The sequence below is a fragment of the Puma concolor genome, chromosome C1 (assembly GCF_028749965.1).
Source record: "Puma concolor isolate L17-30 chromosome C1, mPumCon1.1.hap2, whole genome shotgun sequence".
In the NCBI taxonomy this organism is placed as follows: Eukaryota; Metazoa; Chordata; class Mammalia; order Carnivora; family Felidae; genus Puma; species Puma concolor.
The window spans coordinates 124,271,401-124,280,050 of NC_141674.1; the positions used below are offsets into that span (position 1 = coordinate 124,271,401).

Genomic DNA, 8,650 nt, shown 5'->3' on the forward strand with positions numbered 1-8,650 from the left:
GGGAAATTGCTCAATCCAGAATCTCAAGACTCAAAATTCAGAGCTTAACATGATAGGGGTGACCTATCTTTTGTGGAACTATCAGTGGCTCGAGGTGCTGATGTGGCTGGCCATGAAAGCCACAGCCCTTGGCCTCCCTGACCTGGTGGACACCTCACTGAAGTGGACTGGCAAAACCTCCAAAATACAGGACCCCTGTAGAAGCAAGGGAAGCACAAGAAGACCTTCCTAGTATATCACAAATGGCATATCATCTGCTTACTTAAGGTTTGGTGAGCAAACAAGGTAAAAGCAGCCTTGGACTGAGTTGAAGTCTTCCTTCTCACAAGATTTGTCCTAACTGACATTGGTCCTGCAGGTTTCTAGAGCATGTCCTGAACTTCCTCTTCCCATTCCTCTCCCCTCCTTCTCCAGACATTTCACATACAGATCAAAGCTTAGCTCCTAGTTTCTCTCTTACTCAAATCTCTCCTGACTCAAAACTATCGTCTATGTTGCCCCAGGAACGGGTCTTTCCAACATGTAAATCTAACACATTTCACCCATTGAACAACCTGGGGTGGCTTCTGTTATCCCCTAGGAAAGGGATCCTTTATCACCTGGTTCCTGCTTGTCTGCCAACGCCTCCACACTCATTCTTGCTCACTCTTGCCAAATTTGCCATTCCGGAGCAAGCCATGTTTCCTGTGTCTCCTCCAATCCTTGCACATGCATTCATTCCCACTGGGTCTCCCCATTCCCAGCCTCCCAGGTCCTTTCCCTCCTAAGAAAGTCCCTTCCCCACACCACCCCCAGAGACTTCTTCACACTTGTAGTTTTGAACTTAGACATAAATGTTCAATAAATATTTTTGAATGAGTTGACTAACAAAATTAAAAACAAATCAAAGAATGACTAGATGGCATCAATGATAATAAACATTACCTGTAGGGTTAAAATATGCTTCAAAAGTGCTTGGGAATCCTTGCAGCCATGGATATGGAACATTGGACTTGGGGGAATAAAAAGGTTAGGGAATTGGGGGTACCTGGGTGGCTCAGTCAGTTGAGTATCTGACACCTGATTTCAGCTCAGGTCATGGGATCGAACCCTGAGTCGGGTTCCTCACTGAGCGTGGAGCCTCCTTAAGATTCTCTCTCTCTCTCCCTCTTCCCCTCCCAACAGCTTGCACACACACTGGCATGCACTTCTTTTTCTCTCCCTCTCTCTCTCTCTCTCTCTAAAATTATTTTTTTTTAAAAAAGGGTAAGGAACCTTTTTGTGGTACATGGAAATCTGGAGAGTTGGGGTAATCCAAAGATGGAGAGACATAAGTTACTGGCCTGAGGAGATTTGCAAGCTCCTGTATCATGGATTTGGTGATTTTCCAATAACCAAGAGAAGGAAACATTGGAGTTTTTCTTAGCAAATAAACCTACATTTCCTTAGCAAATAAACCCACATTTCCTTAGCAAATAAACCCACCTTGCCTTAGCAAATAAACTCCAAAAAATGGCCCTGGGGAAAAAAATCCCACTGGAAACAACATCCTGTTAATCAGGGGCTCTGAGATGTGACCTGCCCAGGCAGCTCCTGGACCTCTTCTGCCATTTTATATTTCCTCTTTAATCAAATCCCTGGATGCTACAGTTCTCAACTTGCAGAGATTTAAAAGGCACTTTGATTAATGGACTTGATCAGTGTCCGCTCTTGTTTAACCATGGTGTTCTCCTCCACGTTTCACGTTTCACACCCACATAGCACCATTCCCCTTTTATTACAGGAACTGAAGAATGTGATGGCCTGCCAGACAGCAGAGTAATTTATGAAAAATATATTTTTAAAGGGAGAGTGTATTAAAACTTGAAAAGAACTCAGTGCCTGTTACTATTTTAATTTTAAATAGGCTATGCAAATAATTAAATGTCAGGTCATATTGGCACCATCAAATTTAGGAGAGTAGAGATGGTATACAACCCCAGAGTCCTAGGGAATATTAAATCAGATAAGATTTACCAGAGCACTGAAACATATCTGCTTTTGACACGAAATAACAGTATCGATTGCGTTAAAAATGAGCCAATTTCCAAAAACCTCTACCTGCTACAAATGTTTCCATATATACCACAATTCTTTAAAAAGAGATAAAAAGAAATCGAGATGAATTTGTAACTATATTTAAGCACTAAATCCCTCTTTGTGTTTTTTTATCTTTCTCAAGCCTCCTCTGCCTTACACTACTAGCCTATTTCAAATATTGACTTCCAGGAAAGGATGGATAAGAACAGCCAATATGCAAGGCTAAGGTAATGGATACTGCTCACCTTACTTTAGAACAGTTTAATTTGCGTATTTACCTGAACTTTGCTCATGGCTTTGTACATTTGAGTCTTAATCGGTCACACTAGTGTGCACTGTGCACTGTGGTGCAGCTTTTCAAGATTCTTAGGAAAGTCAAAATCCTTTTAAAATGGTACTGAAAAACACAAGTGCTTAGTGAATAAATATTTCCTGTGGAAAGAATTGTATAATATCGTAGAAGTTCTGTGATGAATAAGACACTAGAAGACTTTTTTAAAATATTTATTTATTTTTGAGAGGGAGCATGTCAGCACAAGAGGGGAAGGGGCAGAGAGAGAGGGGACAGAGGATCCAAAGCAGGCTCTGCTGACAGCAGAGAGCCCGATGTGGGGCTTGAACTCATGAACCATGAGATCACAACCTGAGCCAAAATTGGACACTTAGCTGACTGAGCCACCCAGGCACCGAGATACTATATAATAGTTTTGGGGAAAGGAGATAACAGCAGAAAAACCTGTCTTTTTCCTTTTAAGTTCTTAATTGGTGATTAAGGGAAATTCCTGTTTCTAGAATACCTAATGACTAGTCAAGCTGAATCAAGCGGAAAATGTCAGGAGGAAACTAGTTTTTCATCCAGGACTGGTTGGCCAGTGGCAACCAACCCTATGTTGACAAAAGCTTGACACTGGCATTGTGACTTGTCTATCCATTGGCCATGGCAGATATCACTTAACAGTTACAGCACAGGGCCATCAATTCCACATTTTTATTTATTTATTGAGTTTTTTCCTACATGTCAGCTCTCTAATAAGCACAGAGACATCGTAGTGGATAAGAGAGACAAAGTCCTTGTCCTCTTGGAGCTCACATTCTAGAAGAAGAGAGAACACACAGGAAAGAAAGATCGTTTCAGATAATGAGAGGTGCTAGAAAGACAGTTAAGCAAGGAAAGGAGCTAGAGTATGGCCTAGAGTGTGGGGGAGGGATGTCACTTTAGCTAGGGTGGTTAATGTCCTCTCTGTAGCAGTCACCATTTGGGAGAAACTTGACCAATGAGACAGGGCCAGCCATGAGAAGATCTGATCCTCAGCACAGCACTCCAGGTGGCTCTTAACAGTCAACGGCTAATTGGCTATGGATGAGCCCTGTGCAAGGCATGCTGGGGGATATAGAAAAGCCCAAGGTAAAAAGCATTCCATTTAGCAACATTAAACATCACATGATTCTGAAACAGGGTATGGAAGGCAGACTTGGAATACATGGATGCTAGTCTTTGTCCTAGAATCTTGGTTTTTCCTCATCAGCAAAATAAGATGGACCAAATGGTCTACAAAATTCCTTTTAGAGCCTGTGGCCCATAATTCTAGCTAAAAAGTGAAGTAGGATTTTAGACAATTGGAGAGATAGGGTAGATTAAGTAGAGAAGCCCCTTTGTGAATGGGGTCATTTGAAGAGTCAGATGAGAAATAAGATATAACTATTGCTTCTTGGAGGCTTCTTGGTGATTTCAGAAAAAGCCATAATCAGCCCCTAGTTTTTCAGTTTCAACTGCCACAATCCAAAGCAGTTCTCACCTTGACTTCTGCATGAAAATTAATTGGTATGATCTTCTCAGCCATGCACACATTCAAAATCATCAATATACGAATATGTCATCTGGTCATCTCACAACACAAAGGGCTGCACAAAGGCAAATCACAGCGCTGTGGAATAAAGAGGAAAGAGTTGTCAGGGATTCATATGAAAAAATTCACCTTTCGCTGCTGACTGACAACAGGGGAGCCAGCACAGAAGTGCCATGGGTGAGAACTATCGGCTTGCATGGTAATGACGGGTCTGGATCAAGACTCAGGTATGAGCTCAAAAATTCCTGATCTTGCTTCACAATGGCATGAAAAACAGGTTCCAAGTGCATGAAAATATCCCCTGTCTTACAGGCAATAGTTCAAGTTAGGGTCATTAGCCATAACACAAATACTTACATGTTATTGTGATATTGTGAGTTTAGATAATAAATTATTGAAATTCACTTTGTGGGTACAAAGTGCTTCATAAATACTTAATCTCCAGAGAGACTTCAACTTAGAGTTACGCACCCCATTTGTGGACTTCTCCTTATCCGAGTTACTCTGGGTCCCTGTTCTCTTTGTAAAAATTTCGTGTGCCCCACTAGCCTCTTCACAGTTCCCACTGTGGCTGATGGATACTGGCTTGGATCTTGCCATCCCAGCAAACCAAGAGATCCAGGACAAGCCAGGAATGGTCTTTTGAGTAACTTCCAATTCACAAACAGGCCCACTGACTTATTATTTCTTGGTTTTTCCATGCTCTAAAGCAAAAATGTAACTATCTCTGTGACTTATCCCAGACCACAGGGATGGATGGTTTCATGCGGGGATGCTTTCTCTAGAGAAAAGCTCATACTACGAATCCAGCGCTTTGGGCCTGCAAACTGTTCATCAGGCACCTTAAAGCCCCCACATCTCAGCCAGGAGCTAAGCAGGAGGCTAACCAGAGGCTTGCATTCTCTGGGAATATATAAGACAGGGCAGTACAGACATCATCTCCTCTACCTCCGTCTCTAAAGCAACAGTTCTAAAAACACTTCCTCAACATGGTTTTGGCCTATACTCTAGAGACCCTTTAGGGCCAGGATGGACCTGTATTGGCTAGAGAATTCCCCATTAGTGATAGAACACAGCTGCAATACTACTCCATCTTCCTGGTCCTCAAGCTTCTCATTTGTAAAATGAAGGTTTGCATCTGTCTCTTAAGGCTTTAACATCCAAGGTAGCCTGGTTTGTGGATAAGCCTGCTAGGTGTCCAAAACTCATTTCTGGAGCTTACTGTTGTACAGCCTGACCTCAATTCACTTGTTTATGTTATAAAATAATGCCTACCTCACAATGTTAACTGTAAGAAACACAATTAATTAAGCATGTGAGTGTTAAACCGTAGTGAGCTGTTTTACCTTATGTAGCAAGACCTCTTACCTAACCATCCAGCATAGTTCTCTCCCTATGGAGGTCCTCACTAAGCACTAGATTGATTACTTGTTGGACTTGAGCTGAGAACAAAATTGGACCCTCAGCATATCCCAAACCCTGTTTGAATGAAGAGTTTAACTGGACCATCCTTGTTGAAGGTGGAGGTCCCAGGCTAATACCTCCCAACTCATGAAATCTGGTTAGAGCAGCCAGGCATGCAATAAGAAGGAGCCATGTTAAGAGAAAAGGAAAACCAGGCACCCAGGACTGAGTATTAAGTGCATATGTGCATGTTCCATTACTTTCATGTCTTAAGATAACACCATTTTATTATATCTCATGACTTTGTGGGTCTGGAATTCAGGCCAAATTTAGCTGGAGGACCTTTCAGTTCCACATGGCATTAACTGAAGTCAATCTGTGATATTTGGATGGTGAGGATACTGGACTGAGAGTCTAAGACAGTTTCACTCATATTTTGGGGGCCTTGGCAAGAATGGCTGGAAGGCTCAGCTCAGGTGGACTATCAACTGGAGCACTTGAATGCAACTATGACAGCATGGTGGTCTCAGGGTAACCACAATTCTTACACAGTAAGTTGGAGTCTTGAGGGAGTTTTCTAAGAGACCAATGCAGGAGCTGCAAGGCTTCTTCCGACATAGCTTTGAAAGGCAGGCACTGTTGTTTTGGCCACATTCTATTGGTCTGCTGGTTCTATTGGATGATTAAGGCTGGTCCAGATTTCAGGAGACAAGTATCTTGAATTTACCTCGATACTTGAGCCTCAGTTCTGCTGCATAGAACCAGGTATGGTATGACCTCTTTCATCTTCTCATCCTTTCCATTGTCACCACCAATGTCTTCATCATGTAATGAGAAAGCCAAGACTGAGATGTCACCAGGGCAACAGAAAACCCCAGCAAGTAAGGACAAAAGGACCCTCTGAATGGCCACCATCTTGAAATACCTATGTCCAGCAAGCTTTCATTAGCCCAGAACCTAGTATACCAAAGATCTTCCCACATTCTCTGCTCTACAGAGATGAAAACTGTCAACAGGAGGCTCTCTGGAGACTGGCACTCTCCAGGAGGCTCTCTATCACCTACTGTTGATGGCAGGCATCAATGTGAAGGGAATGAGTCTTCCTCAGAGAGGACAAGAAAATTGGGCGGTTGAAAGGCTATGTCCCTTTGCTGCTGGTAGCCATCATGCAAGAGGGACCCAAGGCTCCTCAGGGCTGTCAGGGTGCCAAGCCCTCTCCATTAATATTATCATCCAGGGTCTTACAACATAAGTTTAATTTTTCATATGCTGCATTCATTATGGGCTGGCTGTGGCTTTGTTCTGTGCCATCTTTATTCCAGCACAGCGAATGGGAAAGCAGCTTCTATCTGGAACATTGTCAGGTGTCATAGCAGAGGGAAAGGTGAACACCATGATTCTTAACCCTTCTGCTCAAAAGTGGCTCCTGTCACCTCTGACACTCACATGTCATTGGTCAAAGCAAGTCAAATGTAACACTGAACACAAAAGGACCAGGATGTAGAGCCCTCCCACCGCAGGGAGAGGCCCTGCAGAGAAAGGTGCCACAATATTTGGTAAATATTAACATAATCCACCATAGTCTGTACTCTGCACACCAAACACGCATTTCCCTCCCCTGCCCATCTAAGAGGACACTTATCCCTCCCCAAGGGAGACAACCCCCAATTCCCCTGCAGGTGCTGCTCTGAGCTCAAAGTCCAGGACTGGTGCATAAGGCACAAGCACCGCTATAGAAGGTTTGGATGTGCCTGCCTCCTTTAGATGGGGGACACCTGAAAAATTAAGTCACTTGCTCCCACACACAAACTCAATATTCAGTTAGGGACAGGGACACAATTAACACTCCCATTGGGAAGTGGATGCATGGGAAGTCATTTACCAGTCACTGACCCCCCCTCCCCTAGTAAATCTGAAGACCCACTGGGCAGGTATGGTGAGCAGCCCCTTGTCCTAAGGGTGGGGCACATTTAGCACCCCGATTCTTTTCCCCAACAGAAACTCCCCAGTCCACTCTTCTCCGTGGTCCTTGGTTCTGCCCACTGAGAGGTCCACTTTTTCACAGTCCTCCTTTGCCTAATCTAAAAAGGAATATGGTCTCCTTGGGTGCTAAGCAGAGCCCTCAGCCTCCCCCCTACCTATAAAATATTGGGGGAGCCAAAGTTTGCTTTAAATACCAAATGGGTTCAGTCTCTTTTACTCCAAGCTGGTGGCTTTTGTTTGCCCATAAAATTCTCTTAAAATGTTCATTTGTTTTTTATATATTTGATTCTAGTCGGCCTCCAGGACCAGGAAAGATAATAGTAAAATGACTATTTTTGCTTTAAGCTCCTCAATTTGGGGTTGGTTTGTTATGTAGCTATAGATAACAAAACTGCAAAACAGTACAGATACCCAGGCCCAGGCAAGGCCAGTTGAATCAGAGTCGCTGGTGGAGAAGCCTGGACCTCACCACTTTGTTTCTGCAGGTGATTCTGTTGTTGCCAAGGGTTGAAAAACTGCTGCTCTTTTGTAGGTGGTGCCAGTGAACAAAAATAAAGGGTTACACAGTCATCTTTGACTTATCCCTAAAAGAAACCCCCTTTTCTATTTTTTTTCCCATCACATTCACATAACAGTCAGATATAACCAAGTAGATAGTGACCAGATGGTAAAGGGTTGGAAGTTACATCATAGGAAGAAAGTAGGGGAGGGGGTGCATGGGAAGGTGTTTAATGCAGAGAAGAAAAGTTGACAGGGAGCATTTAGTTATCTCCCCATATTTAAATGGGTAAGAAAAGCTTTCTCTGCTTACTAGAAATCAATAGGAAGCCATTAGATAGAAATCACAAGGATAAATATTACAGTTGATATAATTTATCGTAATGAGATGGAGAATGTAGTATTTTCTTAGTAGCTCTTACCAGAATACGTAACTAGGGCAGGGATTTGAACTTTTCACAAATAGCCTGGAGTTCTCTCATTCTGTGCACATAACAGGATTGCCCTTCCTCACCCCTTTGAGGTTGGGAAAGACAAAATGACTCACTTTGACAAATAATAGTAATAATAATAATAATAATAATGTCACTGGAAATGTTTGTATATTCCAAAAGAAAACTTTGAGAGCCAGTGTGTAAATGGCCACGTCCCCTTTCTTTCTGTGATGTTTAAGATAGTAGATGGGGCGCCTGGGTGGCGCAGTCGGTTAAGCGTCCGACTTCAGCCAGGTCACTATCTCGCGGTCCGTGAGTTCGAGCCCCGCGTCAGGCTCTGGGCTGATGGCTCAGAGCCTGGAGCCTGTTTCCGATTCTGTGTCTCCCTCTCTCTCTGCCCCTCCCCCGTTCATGCTCTGTCTCTCT

The 8,650-nt window shown here is 43.2% G+C and overlaps 1 long non-coding RNA gene across 1 annotated transcript; it reads right to left on the reverse strand.

The window, feature by feature from the left end:
* Positions 1-3,043: 3,043 nt before the first annotated feature.
* On the reverse strand, positions 3,044-8,335 carry LOC147578422 (uncharacterized). Its single transcript, XR_015255175.1, has 3 exons — positions 6,037-8,335; positions 3,855-3,983; positions 3,044-3,439 (listed from the first exon to the last, which is right to left on the reverse strand). It is a non-coding gene; the product is annotated as an uncharacterized LOC147578422 (long non-coding RNA).
* Positions 8,336-8,650: the final 315 nt, after the last annotated feature.